Source organism: Protopterus annectens, chromosome 5.part0 (assembly GCF_019279795.1).
Source record: "Protopterus annectens isolate FY-2018-M chromosome 5.part0, PAN1.0, whole genome shotgun sequence".
NCBI lineage: Eukaryota > Metazoa > Chordata > Ceratodontiformes > Protopteridae > Protopterus > Protopterus annectens.
In genome coordinates, this window is record NC_056735.1 from 489,551,501 (window position 1) to 489,576,946 (window position 25,446).

Genomic DNA, 25,446 nt, shown 5'->3' on the forward strand with positions numbered 1-25,446 from the left:
TGGCCAAGGTTGCTGATAAGGGACTGACATAATCTGGACTGATAAAGTGGGGCACTGTGAAGTGATGTGGGTGGGAATGGCATAAAACTGTTTCACCTATAAACAAACTAAATCACAACTCCGTCAGTCTTTCCCACTCAGCTGTCACACACACACACACACACACACACACACACACACACACACACACACACACACTTCTACATTTACCAGGACTGAGATTAGAACTCCTACCTAACTAGTTATTTGCATTATCATGTTATGCAGTCATTACACAAGCCACAGAGCTTATGGGGCTGTGGCCTGCCGGAAGGCATTTCTAAGATGACTGATATCTGCAGGACTGCTAAAGTAGGGAAAGGGAAAGTGTACTGGGTTGGAATGGACCCAAAAGATTTTAGTTGTGAAAACAGACACACACAAACAAACACACACACACACACACACACACACACACACACACACACACACACACACACACACACACACACACACACACACACACACTCTTTTACATTTCCAGGACTGAGATTCGAACTCCTACCTAACTAGTTATGTATACTATCATGTTATACAGTTACCATATGTGTCGCAGAGCTTATAGGGCTGAATTCTGATGGAAGGCACTACTAAGATGGCTGATATCTTTAGGACTGCTGAAGTAGGGAAAGGTGAAGTGTACTGGGTTTGAATGGACCCAGAAGCTTTTAGTTGTGAATGCACACACACAGACAAACACGGACACACACACGCGCACACACACACACACACACACACACACACACACACACACACACACTTTTACATTTACCAGGACTAAGATTAGAACTCCTACCTCACTAGTTATTTGTACTATCATGTTTTGCAGTTATCACTCACACCACAGAGCTTATGGCATTGGTTTTAATAAAAGTGACTTCTATGGTGACCGACATCTTCAGGACTGCTAAGGTGGGGCACTGGAAAGTACACTGGGTGGGGAAGGCCTGTTCATTCCTAGATCCTACTGACAATTCTATTCCTAGATCCTACTGACAATTCTCTAAGTGTATGAGCATGCCCAGTGTATCCTTCTGCAGTACATATGGGACTCCATTCCAGGGATTATTGTACTTCACTCCAGTTTGTTTTGTGCTATAGCCATACCTCTCAACCTGTTGGTGCAGGATATCTGGAGATAGCCTATCCAATTGTAGGGACAATGGGCCATACAATGATTGTGACAATTTCTCTCGGTAATGTATGGGTTGCTAGGGTTACAGGGCTTGTTTTAGCAGACATCTGTCATATATGCAATTTGACACTGTCGTGTATTGTTTCAGTACCTGGTGACATACCTCCTCAGATCATCACAGTGATTCACCAGAGGAATATAAGATGGATGATACACAAGGTTTATGGGCCAAATGCTAAGCATTCTTTCACAATCCAGCCTGTTGAGGGGTGTGCCTACAAGCAATTGACTGTTGATGCTGTGGAAATGGTCCACCACCTTGGTGATATATTACAATGGTGGAATCTCTGTGCATTTATGTTCTGGCCTGGTCTGATTTCCAGTCCACAGTTGGGTATTATAAGTCAGACAGGATCAGGGTGAAAGGCTGACTCCAGATAGATTTGTAGGCAGATATGTTTGCCTAGAGCTACCAGTACTTTGCATTGGGTTCTCCTCAATAGTTGACTGCACTTAGAGGGTCTTGTGTGTGTCAGACTGTTCGACCAGTCTGGAGGTGTGTGTTTGTCACATATATATGTATGGCCCACCTCATTTTGCTTGGATGGCCACATGTTGGGGTCAGGATGGTGCATAGGATGAGTGATCATGGAGGGATGTGTTACTCCCCATGGCTGTGGCCCAGGGTTCTGTGGGTGCAGACATGTCACGATCTTCCAGGGTTAGGCCTGCCTGCAGTAAGTTCATTGAATCATTCCCATGTTTAAACTCCTAGCCCTGCCTGTCGACTGTACAGAGTATCACAGGATGTCCACTTCCATGACTCCTATATCTTGTTGGTTACCCAAACAAGTGTGATTTTCCAGCAAAAATGTTTGGCAAGTCACACAGAGTTGGAAGTCAGATATTACTGTCAGTTGACATTGCAGTTTCAGACTTCATACCCATCAGACATTCCATGCTACTACAAATCATTCCATCAACTTTATAACATTATTAGAGCAGTATTTCACAGGTGTCCTTCTCTTTGGACCTTCATCACCCCATTATTCATGGCTTTGTCCTGATTTCTGGCTCTCTGAGGCTGTCAGGTTTGCTCCTAGCAGTTGTTAGCATGGCCTTTCTTTGCATTTTGTGGACTGTGTTATGTTGGTGTTATGGACCCCATGACACTCCCTGAAGGGCACTGTGGGTAAGACATAGGCATTTGCCAGAGGCCTGTAGGCAAGGTATGACAGATGCAGGCCATTTGTAGCAGGGCAGTGCATTCTGATGATCATATGTTCTCAGGATGCCGGCAAGAGACACCCCTGGGATGGCACCAGTAAGTTGACTGTGGGTGTTACTGATAATTGCTGTTACTACTGTGCAATCACTCTGGGTGACAGAACATGTTACTGCATTTCTATGGGACTATAGGGGGGGTGACATGACTGTACATGATACACATCTGCACAGACTGTGCTGATATTTGCTTAACATTTTGGTCCCATGTAGCATAGTGGTGTGCCCTATCTTTCAGACTACAGGCATAACAGTATCAACTGCAGGTCAGATTGTTCTGGCATAGACATTTGTAGTTTCTGACTTCTTAACTTTCAGAGCCATACTGCCACTGCCAGACCTGCTGTGATATCGCTGTGTAAAAGTATGTGGGTGAGGATTTCATGGATGTCTCCCTGTGGGGGCCTTTTCCAGGCATTTCTGTATGGTTGTCTGCAGCTGATCTGCTGTGTGGGGTTGGTGGTGGGTATGGGACCCGCACTTTGACATCCACGCTTGTGTCCTATGACCCCCCCGCCGTTATTTGGTTCACCACATATACTGCAGTGGTCTTTGTTGACTAGGGTGGTACTACATGGTGTGGGTAGGGCAGCACTGGGGATACACATCCTGCTGTCCCACAGAGCTGTCAATTGTCTGCTACTATCCCAGTTAGCCACCCCATTCCTTTACATACTTGATCAATACCATTGATATGCTATCAGAAAATTCCACTCCATTAGTTTAATTTCTTACAGAGACTGGCTTACCTTGTGCCTGCAGCTGTTGTGAGGGTGGTGCTTGAGGGCTTACTATGTGGGGTGCACACAGTACACTGCCTATATATGGTCAAGTATAGGTGGTGTGATGTTTGGTATCCATTTTACTGTGTGTGAGAGTCAGACAATGAGAGAGAGATCAGTCCCTGGGACCCAACAGTGTCAGTGTATGTGCTATGCATTGCCTCTTTGCCAAGGCTAGGGCATATTGGGCATGCCTCTGTCTGCCTACAGGGGCAGACTCAGGATGTTCCTCCTCCGAGTACCTCTGTGCCTGTGGAGGCATTGGAAATGGTGGGGGGCTGTGTGGCCCTTCCCCATGTTGTTCCTGCTGCAGCTGTTTCCACAGGATCATATTGTGTAGCATGGCACATACTATGACCATGTGTGCTCATGTGGCTGAAGAGTACTGAAAGGCTCCACCGGATATGTCAAGGCAATGGAACCGTGACTTGAGCATCCCAAACACATGCTCTATAATTATCTTGGTTTGTGTGTGTGACTCATTGTGGTGTTCTTGTGTGGGTGTGTGTGCATTTCTGATGGGTGTCATCATCCACAGCTCCAATGCATAGCCAGCATCCTCCGCTAAATGGCCATATGGGATGTCCCCCCTGGCAAACCACTGATACAGCTGTGAGGAATGCCAGATGTGGGTGTTGTGATAGCTTCCAGGGCAGCCAGCACACACATTCATGATAATGCCCTGGGCATTACACGCAACCTGGCAGTTGATGGAGTGGAACTCCTTGCCATTTCTGTAAACCCTACCCCGGTCACTGGGTGATGTGTTGATGTGGATGTGCTTGCAGTTTACGGCACCCAGTACCTCCCGGTAGTCTGCTACACTGTGGAAGAGATGCATATTGTGGGTCCTCTCTTCACAGGTGGAGGGATTTTAATGTGCTCTATGGCATGTGATTGCATGGCATCCAGGATCTGGTAGAGTATCCTGAATGCAGATATCTGTGAGACCCCCATGATATCCACAGTTTGTCTTTGGAAAGTACCAGTAGCTAGTATTCTTAGAGCTACACATACCTTGGTATCCACTGGGATGGGTTCCCCTCTGTTCTGGGTGTGAGGCGAGGCTGGCACAGCTCCACATTTTACTGCAGTATGTCCCTGTGCACCCTGCAATGCTCTATCCCCAGATCATGTAGTCCCTGGTAGGTTACCATGGGCCCAAACACTCTTCTCCTCCTCATAAGTCTGGGGCAGTTGTCAGCATTGTCCTGTTCACCACCCTCAGCCTCTTGCACATACCGATGTATGAGGGTGACAGCAGCCCCTAACATTTTGTTAGTTTTGTTGGTAAAATCTCCCCATCTGTGTACACTGGTGGTGTAGAGTTTATGGGAACAGTCATTCGGAAAGGTGTTTGCATTGTTTATAGTGGTATGCTGGAGATATTGCCTGTGTGATTGGCTGAGTATAATACATTCCACCTGCCAGCTCTGTTGCTTGTATTTGAATACCTCTATTCTGCTATTTCCCTTTTTTTTCTGTTCCTCTTGCCATTTCCTGTATTTTTTTTATTTTTGTGGTTTAAATCCCGGTGAGCACTGCGCAAACCCGTTTAGCCAAGGTAAACAACACTATACAGACTTGGACACACCCTCTTGTTTACATATACACAGTGCTGACATTTCCTGTGTTTTTTTATTGTTTGTTTAAGTCCCAGTGCACACCGCACAAACCTGTTTAGCTAAGTTAAACACATTTTAGCAGAAATGTCCCTCCTTGGACGTGAACATGCTCATCATTTCATGGTGTAAGACATTGCAGCCTCAGACACAACCCCTTGCTTAGCTGTGCTTAGCTAAGCACAAACCCATGCAACAGAGCTCCAGTGTGCTTACAGCAAGTATGACACATCCCCTTTTCATGGTAGTTGCTCCTCCTGCCTACATGATCCTGTTCTAGCACCTACACGGTTAGGTGCAGGTTTTGGACTTAGAATATTTTGTTATTCAGTAAATTTCCCCTCATTTGCATACCCCACTGTCTTAGCCCATTGATACTGCGCTGACATGGAGCCTTTCCCCTTGACAGCTACTGTCCCCTGGTATTGTTTTGATTCTGCATGCCATAGACTATAATGGCAAAATGCAGATTTTCTTTAAACTTGGGTTTTCACATTTTTTTTTTTTATTTTCGGTACTATCGTCTTTGCATGCAGCTGCACTATGCTTAAACAGCCAAGATCGGCCGCAAAAAAAAAACAAAACTAAAAAATATATAAATATGTTTTTTTTTTTTTTAATTAAACATTTATTCATGCCAATGTCCATATATCTGGCCATTGGCATGCCTACAGATGTGAATACATGTTTTTATTTGTGCTGTCATGCCTCCGTTTTCTGTTTTGCAGAATTGTGTTCAGTTAGTAACTGAACACATTTCTACACTGACACTGTTCCTGCACAGAGACCCGGCAGCTTTCTGAATCACTAATGCACCTCATTTGCATGGTTTTCACCAGCAAATGAGGTGATTAGCATGACGCATGGTCTTCTGTGAAGAAACAGTGTAGACAGGACCATGCACTTCGGATCAGCTGTTTGCTGAATCACTTGGGGGCCAAACTCCATGCAGGAGCTGCTAAACTGTTCCTCCATGGAGTTTTAGCTTTCTTGAATCCTGGGGAATGTCAGTCATTGGATGGATTTAAGACAGATTTAACAATTACATGAGAAATTAAGTTCAGTAATGCTTAACTATGTGTTTTTTTTAACATCTTTATTGAATGACATAGGCAAATTTGCATTTATATAAAAGTAATCAATCTGTATTAACAAGTTCACATTTACAAACATTATACTTCACCTATATTGCTAGATGTCATTTAACCTAAGCAACATTACATCAGATCTTTAGAAAAGGGGAAGAGCAAACATCATAGGAAAAAGTGGGAATTGTGGGAACATTACATACAGGGGAGTATTGAGGTTTAAAAGAAGGCAGAACTTAAATGAGCTATGTAATGTTTGGCTGAAAATGACTGGATAGATTATAAGTGATGTATAATGTTTACAACTGGGAATGTGGTTTGTGATATAATTTGATTGCAACTAGGATTGTGTCAGTGTGGTTTGCTTTCATTTATATAAATGTATGATTGCATAATTGTGTGTTTAAGTTTTGACTGTGTCTTGCCTGTACTGTGAGCATATGTCTGCTTCAGAGAACTTGCCTACTGAAACAAAATATTTTGCTTTATTTTTTTACATTTCGTGCTGCTTCTGTGGCATGCTCATTGTACAGTGCATGCTGTTAAATGCTTCCAGTCCTTTCACAGCTGCTGCTACCATGAAGTGAATCGAAGAGAGTAAACAGACACATGTTTTTTATCCTCAATGTCCTTCTCAGAACTTGCCCAATTCCTTGTCTTGCTGTACCCCAGTGGCTCATTCATTCCTAGAGGTGATATCAGGGTTTACCATGCTGGATCTGAGACCTAAAGCACATTCTTTCCCATGCAGGCAAGCCCAGTCAGCCTATACATTGCCTTATAAGGTGAGTATAAGGTGAGTGCTGAGTGTTAGGGAGCATGCCAGACACTTGTACTAGCTGTCTGGTTAGATTACGACTTGTGCTCCTTTTATATGTCAAATGACTCTCATAGCAGTGCAAGAGTCACTTATGTAGTGCACGTCTGACCTACCTCTTCCACGAGTGTGCATCTACCCACTGTTAGATATTGCTAATGTGTTAAGAAGAACCACCTTGCCCCAGGATGACCAAGGTGGTATTGGCTGCTCAAGCTTATCCTCTGATGCCCAGCCTCTCCAGCTTTCATGCTACTAGTCAAACATGGACTGCCAATGTTGTAGTCAAGGCCTAATCCCTATACATGACTTTTCCAGGCTTCAGTTACATATTTTTGTAGAAATATCACATTTGCCAGACCAGCATTAGTAAAGGTCATCTTGAAGTTAAAATATTATCAAATGACGAAAACAGTTCTAAAAACTGCATTGTGTTTTGACATATCTGAGTCTCAGTTTATGCCATGATTTAGGTTCAGATTGAGTTGAAGAGTAATCAGAAGTCATCTGGACCTATTTCTTGTCCAGATCTTAGTACTCAGTATTACGACTTCTGGAGTTTGCCCATGTTTACAATGAGTAAGTATGTTACTGCGGTTTAGAATAACATTTCATCTGTAGTCACATCTGCATGCAATACACACTCTAATCAGAACTTGCCATTTTCTAGTTAATGGTTAATTGGCTGAAAATAAGTGGGTTACTATGACTGATAGCAGAAAATTACTTGTTTTCAATGTTGGTGGTAATTATTTTCATTCATTCATTCATCCATTGCAGAACAAAAGGACAGTCTCAAATACAAAGCAAAGGATTTAATTACAGTGTTGTAAGATCTACTCACAAGTTGATTACTCTGTAAGTACATTTAATGCGTTTGATATTCTTTATTGCCGCTCATTTAGCATGCATCATACTGCACTTGATTTCTGCCTTTTCTTTGAACCTTAGCAGACATTTGTATCAGTTACTACAAATAATACAAATGTTTACCTGTAAAAATTAGTTTCCATTTAAAGTGCTGTATTTTGGGGTATATTGCATTGATTTAGTACTGGGTATTACATGTGCTCTATGTTCATGAAAAATCCTTGCTCAGACTATATAGGCAGTGGATTTCTCTTTTTTTTTTTTTCTTAATAATGTACCAATGGTTATTACAACCAGACTGAGCTGTGTGCTACATAAAACCATGCTGTTGTATAGATCTTAGTATACTGAATATCTTCTGTTAGGAAGATCTCCTATTCCAAAATATGCACAGAAATTATTTTGTTAAATGCCTTGAATAAGGACTGTTGGTACTCCATGTTTTCTACTCAGGAAAAGGTTACTTGCTTTCATTTGCCATGAAGCCTACTTAGCTATTAGTTTCATTAAAATTCAGCATACAGATAATTACATAGAAACAATCACTGGATGGATGGATGGAATTAGCAACACCTGCAAAAGCAATTTAATCACATTTAGAGATGCATACAATTTATGTATAAATATGAAAGCATCTGTTATTGCTGCCAGAAAAGCTTCTTTGCAGTTTCCACATTGTTGATGGAGACTGAGTAAAATGTAAAAAAAATGCAGTTACAGTAGGAATTGCTATTTATTTCTATTTATCTGTGACAATAAAACAGAAGATAAATAAACCATGTCTCCTTCCTGTAAGCTGTCATTGGCTGCTTTAGTTACTGGTTACTATGGAAACAAAAGGATCCATAATCTTCACTAATAATTGGGTTATAAAATGTCAAAGAGTAAATTATAAGCTAGTGCCATGCATGCGTATATCTGTATTATGAATATACATACACACATATATATGAGTGTGAGTGTGTGTGTGTGTGTGTGTGTGTGTGTGTGTGTGTGTGTGTGTGTGTGTGTGTGTGTGTGTGTGTGTATTAGAGCATTATTTAGGTTGTTTAAGAAAACAGTAACTAGACTAATTGCTTTATTTATAGACAAGAGATCCATTTCATACAACACTTTCCCCAAATTGTACTGAAGGATTTGCCTTTCCATGAATAATTTGATTTGTTTTTCTATTAGCCTGTTTATTGTTATTTATATTTATAGTGTATAGTTTTATCCCCAGATTCAGCAAGCTCTGCACAGAATGCAGGAATAGTGCAAGAGCTGCTGCATTCAATATGGCCGACGAGCGATCCAGGAACGAGCTCTCGGGACATGCATGAGCGCTCCTACACTATTCCTGCATGGACACCACTGCTATATGCTAATTACCTGGTGAAAACCATGCAAATGAGGTGAATTAGTGATCCGGGAAGCAAGCAGGCATCTGTGCAGGAATAGTGTAACCTGCAGAAATGTATTTGGTTACTAACCAAATGCATTTCTGCAAATTACAAAACGGAGGCATGACAGCTCAAAAAAAAGCATGCATTCAATGCAGTAGGCCTATCATGGCAAAATATATGGACATTGGCATGAAAAATAGTTGCAATTTTATAAAAAACAAGTTTATTTTTTTTGGCCAATCTCGGCTGTTTAAGCGTAGGGCAGCAGTGCACAAATGGGATCGGCCTGAAAATAAGAGAAACAGTTGGAAATAAGCTTTTAAACCCAAATCGGCATTTTGCCATAATAGTTAATGGCATGCATAAGACAACAATACCAGGGAATAGTGGTCGCTAAGGGGAAAGTCTCAGTGTGAGTGTGGTAACTATGAATTAGCATTCTATTTTATACAAATGAGGGGATTGATACTGAATCACAGATTTCTTCTCAGTGTTAGCTTGCACCCAACCATGTAGGTGCAGCAACATAATTGTATAAGTCAAAGAGGTAGATGACCTCATAAGGGGGAGTGTCATGCATGCTGTAAGCTTACTGGAGCTCTGTGGCCAGTGTTTGCCCTTAGCAAAGCACAGCTAAGGAAGGGGGTGTGTCTGAGGCTGCCTTGCAGTGTTTGCATTGCCTAAATGGGTGCGGGTTTTAAACAAAAAAAAAAAACAGGAAATAGAGCACTGAGTATGCGCGCTGCACCTCGGGGCTTAAACTGGAAGGCAATTGGAACGGAAAACAGCAGTAGGAAGGCAATCATGGAGAACTAGCATAGCTGGCAGGTGAAATATATCAGAATCAGCCAATAACAGACAGAACAGCCTAGCACACTACTATAAACTATGCAAACACCTTCCAGTCTGTTTTTTCCCACAAACTCTGCACCACCGATGTACACAGATGGGGACATTTTACCTGACAAAACTAACAAAATGTTAGGGGCTGCTGTCACTCTCATACATCAATATGTGCAAGAGGCTGAGGGTTGGGAGGATGTGAATGCTGATGACCAACCCACAGTGAGGAGAAGAGTGTACGGACCCAGGGTAACCTACCAAGGGCTGCATAAGCTGGAGACAGTGGAGGGCTATAGGGTGAAGAGAGACATTGTACAGCAAATTGTTAAGCTGTGCCAGCCACACCTCACACACAGAACCAACAGAGGGGAACCCATACCAGTGGATACCAAGGTATGTGTAACCTTAAGAAAACTAGCCACAAGTACCTTCCAAAAGGGCAACTGGGGATATCATGGGGATCTCACAGGCATCAGCATCCAGGGTACTCCACCAGTTCCTGGATGCCATGTCAGGACATGCCGGTGAGCACATATATTTCCTCAACACCCATGAGGTGTTGATCAGCAATATATGTCTCTTCCACCAAATAGCAAAATACCCTGAGGTAGTGGGTGCTATAGACAGTATGCTCATACACATCAAAGCACCACAAGGTGAGCAGGGTAGGGCCTACATAAACTGCAAGGGCTTCCCCTCCATCAACTGCCAGATCATGTGTGATGCCCAGGGCATTATCTTGAATGTGTGTGCTGGCAGCCCTGGAAGCTATCACAACTCCCATACCTGCCATATGACACAGCTGTACCAGTCATTTGCTAGTGGGGACATCCCATATGGCCACCTAGTGGGGGATACTGGCTACGCACTGGAGACATGGCTGATGATACCCATAAAAAAATGCACACACACCTGAACAAGAACTCCATAATGAAGCACATGCACAAACCAGAATCATAACAGAGCGTGTGTTTAGGATGCTCAAGTCATGGTTCTGCTGCCTGGACATATCTGTTGGAGCCTTGCAGTACTCTCCATGTACATGTACACAAATGTTCATAGTATGTGCCATGCTACACAATATGATCCTGCAGAAACAGCTGCAGCAGGAACAGCACTGGGCAAGGCCACACAACTCATCACCATTACCAAAGCCATCACAGGCACAGAGGGAATTGGAGGAGAACCTACCTGAGCCTGCCCATGTAGGCAGAAGGAGGCATGCCCAATATGCCCAGGCCTTGGCAAAGAGGCAATGCGTAGCACATACACTGACACAGTAGAGACCAAGGGAATGACATCTCTCTCTGACTCGCACATACAGTAAAAGGGATGTCAGGCATGACACTACCTGTGCTTTACCATGTATTGGGAGTGTACTATGTGCATCCGACATAGTCAGTCCTCCAGCACCGTTCTCAATACTGGCACAGCCACAAGGTAAGTCACTCTTCCTATCAATTGCCGAATGGAGTAGTATGTTCCGATAGTTGTATCTATGGTATGGACGTGAGCATGCAAGAGAATCAGGTGGCTGAATGGGATGGCAGCAGATAGTGGACACCTATATGGGCAGCATGAAATCCATAACAAACACTGGTGTCAACATACTGAGCAGTACTAGACAAGGTGACAGATCCCACTGCAGTACATGTGATGGCCTAAATGTGTGTCCATAGGGCACACACATGCATGTCAGTGGCACACATACCCACCACCAGCCTCAGCCAACAGGACAGGTGTAGATGACCATAAAGAAAGACTGAGCTAAGGCCACCAATTGATGGCAATGGTTAACACCCCCCCCTCCAGACCTACACAGACAGTTTACAATAGGTCTGGCAGTTGTATGTTAGTTCTGAAGGGTAAGAAGTCTGAAACTGAAATGTAGGTCAATAAAACCTAAGATCTGTACTCTACCTATATGCCTCCAGTCTGCATGATAGGTCAGAATACAAAGTGAAATGGAAGCCAACAGATTACCTGAAATACCAGTACAGTCATAGCAAATGTTTAAAGTCATTAGGTGTGCCCTCCCACTACAATCCTATGTAGAAATGCAGTAACATGTAAGTGTGAGGTGTAATAACAGTGGAGCACTGATTACCTGAGCTGGCCCAATCTACATGATAGATTGTTGCATGTATACAATATGCAGGGATCCGTGTGTTAGATTGTTGTGTGTTCAATACTGTCATGAACTGGTCAGCATGTAGGCATGGAGGGTTGTGTCTCAGTGGCCTATGGGCAGTACTGTGGCTGACAGGGCCATGTTCTGACAACTGCAGTGCCAACCACAATGCTTCTCAGCAATACCCCTGTCAACAGTTGTCCATACTCACTATCCAGATGTCAATATCTATCACCATTTGAAAGATGGACATGCCTTGAATGTGAGCCCAGACATACACACAGTACACAGGTGGAAGTACCCTAGACAGAGTGCATAGAATGTAACTGTAAACTGCACACAACTTTGGAATTGTACATACAGGTTAGCAGCACATTAGTTGCCTGTGTAGTATGGAATACAGATGTAGCCTGGCCAATCACCGGCAGACCACAAAAGGCACAGTTATGAAGTAATGAGAGACTGCCTATGTCCGTGCCCAAGGCAGCATAAGGGGAATGTCCCATGTATATCTGTGAGTCAGCTGCAAGTAGATTCCATATCACACATGCACTCAGCTTACCCAACAATCAGCCACAGGTTTATCACAGGTCATATACTTGCTGTTGGGAATGAATACAGTATGACCCCACTTCTGTATGGGAATACCCACAGAACATAGCATGCTGAAGAGGTGTCCCATGCAGGTGTGTCCCTAGTTGTAAGCAGCACCCTGTCTTCATCCAGACCAGTGGATTAATATGGACAGGAACTATTGCCATTAACACCTTGCACACTTACCCTCTCACCCCAGGGGAATAAACTGTCTCACAGCCTGGGAATGTAAGAGTGACAGAATGCACTGGCCTGCTACAGATGGCCTGCATCACTACCAAATGGCCTACAATCCTCTGTCAAAGGCCTGTGCCTTACCCGTAGTGCCAGTGTATGTTATCTCATGGGGTCCCAACTAACAACATAACACAGTCAACAGAACACAAATACATTGCCATGTTGACAAATCTTAGTAGCATGCCCATGTCCTACTACATGAACTGTGGATCACCCCCTAAATACTGCTGGGATGGAGGGCCAACTATAGGGATACTTCTCAGATATTGCTCGCATAATGTTAGGAAGAGGATAGAATAACAGAGTGGAAGGTGTAGAAGCATGGACGTCATGGAGTGTGTGAAGTCTGAAACTCTGATGTGTGCCCATACTAGCCTTGCCTGCAAACCAAGTAGTGGGTGGCTACAAACCTGCTTGTAAACCACAATGTAAAGGGGAACTGACCAGATATATCAGCCTGCCTCTGGGTAACCTGGGTTAATCTGTACAGCTGAGAGGTATGGACATTCTATTACGTCAACATATGTACAAGAAGGGGATCCTCAGCCACCATAGTACCAAGGTGCTGGACCATTTACACAGACCCATCAGTAAGTGTCTGCAGCTACTCCTCCAGAATGGCATGAGTGTGCAAGAATATGTAGGCTGTGGACCACAATACTGGATACAACTTCATTCGTCTTTTATTTCCCAAGAAGTAACAGTGAGCAAATAAGTATATCTGTCAGTAGTTGATGGCATAATACATCACAGTGTAAAACAGTACATATGTCTGAATATCTCTGCTGACACCAACCATGTAGCACAAGCAGCACAGACAGCAATAGTTACAGTATCCCACTATCTGTCGCCTATTCTGACTCCATATTGTCAACTATCTACAGATATCCTGCAGGAACAGGTTGCTAGCTGTAGGTGTGGAACACCAAACTCTGGACTGAAGTACAACACTACCTGGAATGGATTCACACACTAAATACAGAAGGTCATACTGGGCATGCTTCTAGATTTAGAGAAATGAAGCCCATGTCTGACAACACAGTGGACTATACATATTTGTCATTCACAGATGTCTCTGCACACACACATTGTACACCATTCATGCTTTGCACACATATCGGATAGGACTACTCACACATATCCAAGGCCAACACACTATAATATGTCAAACGTGCACACGCAGAGATGTGGGGAAGAGAGAGACAGACAGTGACAGAGAGATTTCCATTATGATACATGTCCCACCCACCACAGTTGGCCAATATCAAATGATGTGCTGATGTCAATCACTGTAGACATTCCTTTTCATAGCCCTCAGCCCTATAGTGTCTGTGGTGGTTGTGATAACTGTGTAACGCGATAGTACTAATCAGTGTTCTTCTAACATTTGTATGCCCAGTTCTGTCAAATGTAAAGTTATGTGTGACTGAGTGTGTGTGTGTTTCCAAAGGAATGATTTATGGCCCATTCACACAAACTGCACTTCCCATTGCCCATCTTAGCACTCCTGTTGATTTCAGTAACCTTGAAATAACCCTTTGGCCAAGTTTCAGCCATATAAGTTATGTGGCACTTGCGCTAATGTGTAATACTGTAGTGTAACATACTAGATAGGTAGGAGTTGTAATCCCAGACATGGAAATTGTGTGTGTGTGTGTGTGTGTGTGTGTGTGTGTGTGTGTGTGTGTGTGTGTGTAAAGATGAATAATTTGAGGCCAATCACACTCACTACACCTCCCATTACCCTACTTTAGCATGCATGCTGATGTCAGTCAGCTTGAAATAACTCTTTGGCCAAGTGCCAGCCCTTTAGGCTCTGTGGTGCTTGCAGTAAGTGTGCAATACTACAGTGTCACACACTAGTTAGATAGGAGTTCTAATCCCAGACATGGTAACTGTGAAACACTGTGTGTGAGGGGCGATGAATTATTTAGAAGCCATTTGCACTCACTACACCTCCCATTGCCGTGCTTTAGCATGCTTGCTGATGTCAGTCACCTTGAAATAACCCTTTGGCCAAATTCCAACTGTATAAGCTCTGTGGTGCTTGCGATAACTGCGTAATACTATATTGCAGCATACTAGTTAGGTAGGAGTTCTACTCCCATACATGGCAACTGTGTGTGTGTGTGTGTGTGTGTGTGTGTGTGTGTGTGTGTGTGTGTCTTTGATGATACCTGATTTTATGGGCATTCACACTTAATACTCTCCCCTTACCCCTCCTTTAGCACTGCTGCTGATGTTAGTCACCTTCAAAGATACCCTTTGGACAGGTCTCAAACATATAAGCTCCATGGTGCTTGCAATAACTGCGTACTACTATAGTGTAGGAGTTCTAGTCCCAGACATGGCAACTGTGAAATTGTGTGTGTTTGTGTGAGAGAATGTGTGTGTCTTTGATGATACCTGATTTTAGGACCTTGACACTTACTACTCTCCCCTTACCCCTCCTTTAGCACAGCTGCTGATGTTAGTCACCTTCAAAGATACCTTTGAACAACTCTCCAACAAATAAACTCTGTTGAGTTTGCGATAACTGCATAATACTGTAGTGTAGCATAATAGTTAAGTAGGAGTTCTAATCCCAGGCATGGCAACTGTAAAACTGTGTGTGTGTGTCGTTGATGATTCCCGATTTTATGGACATTCACACTTACTACCTCAAAGATTTTGGCCCCATTTACACCCAGTGCACATCTCAGTGCCTGACTTTAGCAGTCCTGCAGATATCATCCACCTTAGAAATACCTGTTGCCAACCCAGAACCATGTAAGGTCAGTGGTGCCTGTGGTAAATGCATACCATAATGGTCCAAAAAGATTGTTAGATAGAGGTTTGAACCTCACCCCTGGTACATGTAAATGTGTGTGTAGGGTAAAATTATTTTTGGGATCTCTCACCCACTACATCACCCAATGCCAGTATTTACAAGGGCTGGTGATGTTCCTCACCTTAGAAGTACCTTGGGACAACATTCATCCTATAAGCTCCATGGTGCATGCGATAAATGCTGTACACTGTAGTAGCAATGCATAACTAGGTAGGGGGTCTGAATCCCAGTACAGGCAAGTGTGTGTGTGTGTCTGTCATCAGTATCCTGCGTGGGGGCTGCTGTGATTGTGTAATAATAGGATCCATTGTGAGGCAGGTTTTGCTAAATTATGTTGAGAACCTAGTAGATGTCACAAAGTACACATTATAAGGCCAACAGATATCAAACACCAGAGAGGTTGGTGTAGACAATCCACAGCCCTACATGTGACAGTATGGATTAGTGGACAATATAGGCAACCCTTCTATTACTCAGAGAACACTGTCCACCCATGTATCATATATAAACGCACTTGGCTAGGCAACAACCACTATATTGGAAGTTCCCTGCATATTGCCTCCCATATAGTAACCACAGTGTGACAACAGTGGACTACATGCCTGTTGACCACAACAGTGCCACTGACATCAGAAAGTACTTTGATGTGTTACATCTCCTGAGTGTGTGTTATCCAGCAAGTAAATGGACATGGCACCCTGTTCCATCCCCCTCAGTAGCCAAATAAATGTGTACAGTGGCCCTTTTGCAATGTTAACAACTGGACACCTGCAACAACTGTAGAGTCTACAAATGTACCCCACAAAGGGAATAGCATGCCTTATACACTTGCCCTGTATGGACAGATGCCACAAACTCCACTGAATACCCATATCATACTGTCAGTGTAGGCGCAGTCATGACCTCAGTTACATAGCCAGGTCTTACCAAATGCGTTCAGGAATGCTACATCAGAAGACAACAATCTTTCCACACAACATGCCCCAGAGACCTCAAGTACACTTCCACATGTCAAAGAACATGCAAGTGGGACATGTGCACAACCCAGACACTGTCCATGTTATGGAATATAGATTACATACATGGGAAACAGTGCACATCACTGGTCACCCACAATAGAAACAAATGGTGAATACAATACCCACCCCTGGGGACCACTCCAGGGACTAAACCCCTGAGCCACACTGGGGACTATTGTCAAGTGGCCTGATGCCAAGGTATTCCCTTGGCCTAGCCTTGTAGAGCCTTCAGGCCTATTCACCTACTGCACACCAGTGAAGCAATAGACCTATGGATATCAGTACTGGCAAGGGGGTGTGTGTGTGTGTGTGTGTGTGTGTGTGTGTGTGTGTGTGTGTGTGGAGATGAATTATTTTGAGGCCGTTCACACTCACTACACCTCCCATTGCCCTACTTTAGCATGCCTGCTGATGTCAGTCACCTTGAAATAACCCTTTGGCCAGGTTCCACCCCTGTAAGCTCTGTGGTGCTTGCAATAACTGCATAATACTATAGTGTAGCAAACTAGTTAGGTAGGAGATGTAATCCTGGTTCTGGCCAACTAGGGTAATGTGTGTGTGTGTGTGTGTGTGTGTGTGTGTGTGTGTGTGTGTGTGTGTGTGTGTGTGTTTATTTGTTGACACCTGATTTTGTGGACATTCACACTTGCTTCACTTCCCTTACCCCTTCCTTTAGCACTGCTGCTGATGTCACTCACCTTAAAATATACCTTTGGACAGCTCTCTAACATAAGTTCTATGGCACATGCAATGGCTGCGTAACACTGTAATAACAATACCTAGCCAGGTAGGAGTTTGAAACTCAGTACTGGTAAGTGTGTGCATGTCATCAGTATCCTGCATGGTTGTTGGGGTGCTTGTGTAATGACAGGATCCATTTCAGTGTGGGTTTTGCTACATTATTGTATTGAGGACCTCTATGTCCCAATGTCCACATTACAAGGCCAACAGTTGTCAAAAACTGTAGAGGTTGTTGTAGACAATGTACAGCCATAAATGTCTATTGCCATGTGCAATTACTATTTGACAGTATGGATTAGTAAACAATAGAGGCAACTGTTATAATACCCAGAGACCACTCTCCACCCATGGATCATAAACAAACATGCTTGGCTCTTTCTCTCTTCCTTTCTTACTTTCTCTCTGTCTCTCTGTCACTCTCCCTCTGTGGTAAATGTGGAAAAATACATCTGTTTTGCATAAGCATTGCTCATGATCAACTGATGGCCTCTGCACGAACTGGAGTCCCCCACTTGCTAATTGCATGTGGAGCAGCTGTGGTATCATTCCTATAGCCAGTTCCATGGAAACACACTCCTATAACTAAGCACTACATGTGGGTGTTGGCCCTTTTCCTTCACTGTGAGCAGGACTTCATGTGTGTGTCTGACAAACATGACAGAGGGTAATTGGAAATACCTCTTACTACAAATACTGTGGAGACAGGCCAACAAACTGGAGAGGGATGTTCCAGACATGGGGATAGAATATAAGTATTGCTGTTCTACATTTGAAGTAATGTTGGTTTAACAGGGTTTGTGTGGATATGGATGTTCTGCATGATTTAAAGTCTGGCATGACAGTGTTATGTGGTTGAGGAAACTCTCACCCGTAGGGCTATCTGCAGACTGTGGAGTCATAGATATGGTGTGTCACGCACGCATTTTCTGTCTTTAGAAATGCAGTAGCATACTCTGATGATTGGAGTCAGTAAATAGTGACATCCATGTGTGTTACTGACTTCATATCCCTCAGAAGAGATATGTTACAACAAATCCTGTTACACCACCAATTTTCTCAGTTTATCACAGAAATATGTCAATATTGGCCCTGTGCTTGTGCCTCTGTCCCCCAAATCTGTCACCTTTGTCCATATGTCATGTAGTAAGAGGTGCATATGTATAGTATATCATTATTTACTGACATCATTCCTGATATCAAGCCAGTGATATATCAGACTGGCAGACATGTTATGTATAGGAGGCCTTATATTTGAGGAAAGAAACTGGACATTCTGTTGTAGTCTGCACAGTAGTGAGGTCTGTGTACTTATGGTGATTGTTGACAAAGTGTCAGTACTGTGTAGCAGTGTATTGTGAATATGTTATCTGGCCTGTGTACAGACTGGGGTAGATGTTAGTGTTCTTGGTCCTGTTCTGTCTGATGTTGCATGCTGCTCCAGTTTCTGGTACCCTACCAGGGTATATGTTTGTAGGGCCAGACTGAGACATGTCCAATACCACAGCCAGGCATCAGACTACACAGTGAATTGGGCCAGTATATGTAGGATTAGTGTGTGAGTGGCAAATATGAGGATGGTTTTGTTCACACAGTCCATATACTGTACTATTAATTAGGCTTACTATAATGTGACTGTGACTGTGTGGAGACTGGTTGTGGGAATGCACTTTCACTCTGGTGTCTGTACTCCGTGCTGTTACATGCCTGTAGATCCTGCTATATTTGCAATTACATGTGTATTCCCCCATAGGAAACTTGAGTTAGTTTTGCGGCAGTCTGCCTGTAGTTTAGACAGTGCTTAGTGACATGCCTAGCAGCTCAGTGTAATTACCTAGTGTGATGTTATGTCCAGATATTTGTCAGATGTACTGTTGCCTGGCCACCATACATGTGTATTTCTGAAAAAGAAGTGGGATGGTGTGAAGATGTATGTTATTAACTAGTGGGGAAGTATGTGGGCTTGGCACCTCTGCTCCTCTAGTTAATATGTGTTAGGACAGACAGGAGGGTGTGAATTATGAACTGCGTGAGATTATCTACTCCAATATTTGTGATATATCCACATTTCATGACTGTAATCATCCCCTTTGTCAGGCTTGGTCCACATGTCTTGCACTAAGGAATTCTGTGTATACCTCTGGACTGACCAGATTATTTCAGACTGCCCACATTTATTGATCATATTTCTGCTGTATTCCACAGGATCATTACTGTGATATTTGGATAAGATTAAAGCTTTTTGTAAATCTGAACAGGTTTTTGTTTCTTTTCCATCCTAGCAAACCATTTCTTCTTCGATATCTAAAGCCATTTCTTTTTGCTGTTCCTTTCATGGGAAGAGCTTTCCTTCTTCTTTTTAGGCTTATTCCACTAGTGCTGTGTTTTCTTCTGGTGCTTTTTTCAAAGGCTTAGATACTAATTCTTTTCTTGAGTCAGCAACCTGGACTTCTGGGCATACCTTTACTAAGCACTATAGGTAGTATGTGATTTCTAGGGCCAGAGGTTGCTTTGCCAAGGCCATTCTTCATGGCTTCATAGAGGGCTCTGATGGCCCTTCCTCCTTCCAGTCTTCTTTCCAAGCTTTTGCACTCACCCTGTTGTAAAGAATACTGCAACAGTGATGTGGAAGGACATAGTACAGTTTTGTGAAATCCTACCATAACAGTAGATGTCCTTCTCTTCACTGTTAAAGTACTCGCTTCCTCACTCTTCCCCTGGTCCTTTTTCCTTCTAGATGTGTTTGTTACCTACTTATATCTTTGGACTGTCATTCCTACTGGGGCTTTTCCAGTTCTGAAGATGATATGTCTGGACGTCATCCTTGTGCCATGCATGGGGAGCGTGCATGTGGTGTGCTGGGTGCCCTTTGCAACCAAGGGGCTTTGGTGTGCTGGCCAGATGTTGGGATGCCTTTGGCAGAGGATCCCTTTTGCGACAAATACTGCAACAGTGAAGAGAAGGACATCTACCATTATGGTAATATTTTACACAACTGTATTTTTTGTAAAAGGAAATACAACTAAAATACATATTTTAGGGTATGAGAGAGATGTGTACAGTACTAGGCTAAAAGAAGCATTGCCATTCAATATCCTCATAACTAAATGGATAGAGTTAGTGGCTTCATGTGCAGTAGGTCCAGGGTTTGAATACAGGGAAGGGAAAATACGTATTTGTGAAAGGGCCCAGTAGCCTAATGTATAAGGCATCAGCCTCCAGAGCTGGGAATTGTGGGCTCAAGTCCCACATGGGTCAGTGATTCTTTATCAGGGCTGTGTGGCATGGTGGGGTAATGCAGTGGGCTGTAGGTGAGAGGGGCCCAGGATTAAAACTTGGCAGAGGTGTTCATTTCTTCCTATGATACTATAGACCTTGGGGATTCCACCTCTGTCCCTGCTGGGCAGGTGCTTTGGGTGATGACTTGGTTAAACTCTTGGCTAGGCTTATAAGGGCCTCAGGGCCAATAGCCAATAACTTCCTGTGATCCTATGATTTGTGTGGTACTTCACTATGATGATTTTATGATGTCTGTCAGTAACTGATGGTGTGCATGTCAGTTTCAGAAGAGCCTTCCTACGCAACACGTCTGTTGACACAACCCCTGTTACTGTAGCAACATTCTACATTTATAACTGCAATACTTACATTACATTCCCTTGCACTAAGAGGTTGAGTTATGGTGCTGAGGTATGAATCACACATTTTATGGGTATATGTTATATATGCATTATATATATATATATATATATATATATATATATATATATATATATATATATATATATATATATATATATATATATATATATATATATATATATGTATATATATATATATATATATATATATATCAATATCCTTTGTATGTGTAAACATGAGTGTTGTATATACCTTCTCAGATGCATCCCAGCATATTTATCTGATATGTGTATATTTAGATAAAACATGACTGATTCAACATTATTTTCACTAACAAGTAGTAAACAATTGTAGTAGTCAAAGCAGTTGTTCACTACTGTTCAGTATGTGTACTGAATGATATATTTGAAAAAGCAACAGGCATTTTTATAGCTCAGATGGCTTAGTGGTTAAGGGCTGTGACTATAGTCTAGAGGGTCCTGGGTTCAAGGACTGTTTATTTTGTTCCTAGGCAGAACAAAGACTGTTGGATACAAACTGGTTAAGGCAGTTTTGAGACTGTGACTGTGTGGAGACTGGTTGTGGGAATGCACTTTCACACTGGTGTCTGTACTCTGTGCTGTTACATGCCTGTAGATCCTGCTATATTTGTAATTACATGTGTATTCCCCCATAGGAAACTTGAGTTAGTATTGTGGCAGTCTGCCTGTAGTTTAGACAGTGCTTGGTGACATGCCTAGCAGCTCAGTGTAATTACCTAGTGTGATGTTATGTCCAGATATTTGTCAGATGTACTGTTGCCTGGCCACCATACATGTGTATTTCTGAAAAAGAAGTGGGATGGTGTGAAGATGTATGTTAATAACTAGTGGGAAGTATGTGGGCTTGGCACCTCTGCTCCTCTAGTTAATATGTGTTAGGACAGACAGGAGAGTGTGAATGCATCAACTGTGTGAGATTATCTACTCCAATATTTGTGATATATCCACATTTCATGACTGTAATCATCCCCTTTGTCAGGCTTGGTCCACATGTCTTGCACTAAGGAATTCTGTGTATACCTCTGGACTGACCAGATTATTTCAGACTGCCCACATTTATTGATCATATTTCTGCTGTATTCCACAGGATCATTACTGTGATATTTGGATAAGATTAAAGCTTTTTGTAAATCTGAACAGGTTTTTGTTTCTTTTCCATCCTAGCAAACCATTTCTTCTTCGATATCTAAAGCCATTTCTTTTTGCTGTTCCTTTCATGGGAAGAACTTTCCTTCTTCTATTTAGGCTTATTCCACTAGTGCTGTGTTTTCTTCTGGTGCTTTTTTCAAGGGCTTGGATACTAATTCTATTCTTGAGTCAGCAACCTGGACTTCTGGGCATACCTTTACTAAGCACTATAGGTTATATGTGATTTCTAGGGCCAGAGGTTGCTTTGCCAAGGCCATTCTTCATGGCTTCAAAGAGGGCTCTGATGACCCTTCCTCCTTCCAGTCTTCTTTCCAAGCTTTTGCGCTCACCCTGTTGTAAAGAATACTGCAACAGTGATGTGGAAGGACATAGTACAGTTTTGTAAAATCCTACCATAACAGTAGATGTCCTTCTCTTCACTGTTAAAGTACTCACTTCCTCCCTCTTCCCCTGGTCCTTTTTCCTTCTGGATGTGTTTGTTACCTACTTATATCTTTGGACTGTCATTCCTACTGGGGCTTTTCCAGTTCTGAAGCTGATATGTCTGGACGTCATCCTTGTGCCATGCATGGGGAGCGTGCATGTGGCATGCCGAGTGCCCTTTGCAACCAAGGGGCTTTGGTGTGCTGGCCAGATGTTGAGATGCCTTTGGCAGAGGATCCCTCTTGCAACAAATACTGCAACAGTGAAGAGAAGGACATCTACCATTATGGTAATATTTTACACAATTGTATTTTTTGTAAAAGGAAATACAACTAAAATACATATTTTAGGGTATGAGAGAGATGTGTACAGTACTAGGCTAAAAGAAGCATTGCCATTCAATATCCTCATAACTAAATGGATAGAGTTAGTGGCTTCATGTGCAGTAGGTCCAGGGTTTGAATACAGGGAAGGGAAAATACGTATTTGTGAAAGGGCCCAGTGGCCTAATGTATAAGGCATCAGCCTCCAGAGCTGGGAATTGTGGGCTCAAGTCCCACATGGGTCAGTGATTCTTTATCAGGGCTGTGTGGCATGGTGGGGTAATACAGTGGGCTGTAGGTGAGAGGGGCCCAGGATTAAAACTTGGCAGAGGTGTTCATTTCTTCCTATGATACTGTAGACCTTGGGGATTCCACTTCTGTCCCTGCTGGACAGGTGCTTTGGGTGATGACTTGGTTAAACTCTTGGCTAGGCTTATAAGGGCCTCAGGGCCAATAGCCAATAACTTCCTGTGATCCTATGATTTGTGTGGTACTTCACTATGATGATTTTATGATGTCTGTCAGTAACTGATGGTGTGCATGTCAGTTTCAGAAGAGCCTTCCTATGCAACATGTCTTGTTGACACAACCCCTGTTACTGTAGCAACATTCTACATTTATAACTGCAATACTTACATTACATTCCCTTGCACTAAGAGGTTGAGTTATGGTGCTGAGGTATGAATCCACTACATTTTATGGGTATATGTTATATATGCATTATATATATATATATATATATATATATATATATATATATATATATACGTGTGTGTGTATTTATATATATATATATATATATATATATATATATATATATATATATATATATATATATATATATATATATATCAATATCCTTGGTATGTGTAAACATGAGTGTTGTATATACCTTCTCAGATGCATCCCAGCATATTTATCTGATATGTGTATATTTAGATAAAACATGACTGATTCAACACTGTTTTCACTAACAAGTAGTAAACAATTGTAGTAGTCAAAGCAGTTGTTCACTACTGTTCAGTACGTGTACTGAATGATATATTTGAAAAAGCAACAGGCATTTTTATAGCTCAGATGGCTTAGTGGTTAAGGGCTGTGACTATAGTCTAGAGGGTCCTGGGTTCAAGGACTGTTTATTTTGTTCCTAGGCAGAACAAAGACTGTTGGATACAAACTGGTTAAGGCAGTTTTGAGCAGCTTTAAACAGGTTTGCACAGGTTTGCATGATGGTTAGCGATGCTGACCTATGGGTAAATGAAAAGGCACTTACTTAGGCTTTGCTTACCAGTGTGCAATTAAATTTAAGCAATCCTTACACCGACTAAGCATAGCTCAGCCCTGGTAACCAGTGATCACATTCCAGTCTGATAAAATAGCAGGGCAATGACATATTAAATAAGTATATTTAATTCCATGTACATAACATGCTTCTATGTGCTGTTATTACAGTAGCAAGGGGTGTGAGTATACTGTATGGGACACCTGAGTATACATGGCTAGTACCACAATATTTTTTCTTTGTATCTGTTTCATACATTGGTAGTATCCCAGGTTATATGCAGTCACACTTGCATGTATTGTTTCCATTACATTAATACTTTTAATAGTGCTTTTCCAAGTAAGAGTAGATTTCAGATTGTAGTACTGGAACAATACACCCTGCATGCAAAGCTGGACTCTGAGTACTGACTATCATGTTCTTGGTGTTTGAGCTGTATGTTTTAAGTATCTCCTATTGGATATTGATTTGATATGTTGATATTAACTGCAGACGGTTGTGTGTTTAGGACATCTCATTGAGGACTGCTGTCATGTAGTAATGGCATACCTATCAGTGTCAGATGTCTGTCTGTCAAAACATTCATACTAAGGCATAACCTGTTGGCTAGCTAATTTCTGTCTGTCCTCTGTACAGATGTGCAGATGTCAGGTATCCATCTTGGCTGCTTACATGCAATCTCTGATTGACTGACACTGACGTGTCTCCCCAGCTGTGTTATGAATGCCACAGCTAGAAAACCCCACCTTGTATTCACCACATGCCATGGATACCTCAACCAGACTACCACAGTCAACAGAACATGCTTGGGTACAGGTCTATAACCCACACACTGGCCATGTTATGCAATATATGTTGCATACATGTCAATCGGAGCATCTCACTGGTCCTCTGCAAGAAAAAAAACAGATGGTTGAATGTTGAATTTAACTGTCACCCTGGGGATCACTCAAGTGGCATCAGTTGATAAATGGCCTGCTGATAAATGTCAGTTGGCATGATACCAGTGTACCCACATGCCCTACTCTTCTCATCTCTCCATGGTCATTAGCCTGGTACACACCTAGGAATACCTGCGCCTATGCACCTCAGTACTGACAAATGTGTCGGTGTGCATTACTGAGAATAACGGTGTCTGTGTGTTTGTAAACTTGTAGTTGAAAATACTCTGG

The 25,446-nt window shown here is 42.5% G+C and overlaps 1 protein-coding gene across 6 annotated transcripts in view; it reads left to right on the forward strand.

Annotated features, from left to right (window-relative positions):
* SYTL5 (synaptotagmin like 5) overlaps window positions 1–25,446 on the forward strand; it is a 2,413,062-nt gene that overhangs the window by 360,346 nt on the left and 2,027,270 nt on the right. For 3 of the 6 annotated variants that reach the window (XM_044072411.1, XM_044072417.1, XM_044072414.1), the window contains exon 3: window positions 7,548–7,625. The exons of the other annotated variants lie outside the window; for them this stretch is intronic. The gene's annotated coding sequence lies outside the window, so the exon portion shown is untranslated. The remainder of the gene's footprint in view (window positions 1–7,547; window positions 7,626–25,446) is intronic. 6 annotated transcript variants of the gene reach the window in all.